This window comes from Olea europaea, chromosome 16, assembly GCF_002742605.1.
Source record: "Olea europaea var. sylvestris chromosome 16, O_europaea_v1, whole genome shotgun sequence".
Classification (NCBI taxonomy): Eukaryota; Viridiplantae; Streptophyta; class Magnoliopsida; order Lamiales; family Oleaceae; genus Olea; species Olea europaea.
Genome location: NC_036252.1, coordinates 4451119 through 4451446, shown reverse-complemented (window position 1 = coordinate 4451446; position 328 = coordinate 4451119).

The window sequence follows — 328 nt, the reverse complement described above, 5'->3', positions numbered from 1 at the left end:
AATAAATTGAAGGATACAGTGGGTTGCCTCCCACCTAGCGCTAGTTTATAGTCGATAGCTCGACTTTCCTGTGTCTTCTTCACATTGGATTGCTGAGTTGCACAGTGGACTTCTGCTTAGGGAAATTACAGCCCCAATAATGTTTTAGTCTTTGCCCATTGACGATGAAAGTACCTTTGGTCTCATGACTCACTTCAATAGCCCCATATTGCATCACCTTAGTTATGGTATAAGGATCCGACCACCTTGTTCTTAGCTTTCTTGGGAAGAGTTTGAGTCTAGAATTGTACAATAACACTTTCTGGCCAACTTCAAACTCTCGCCTCTG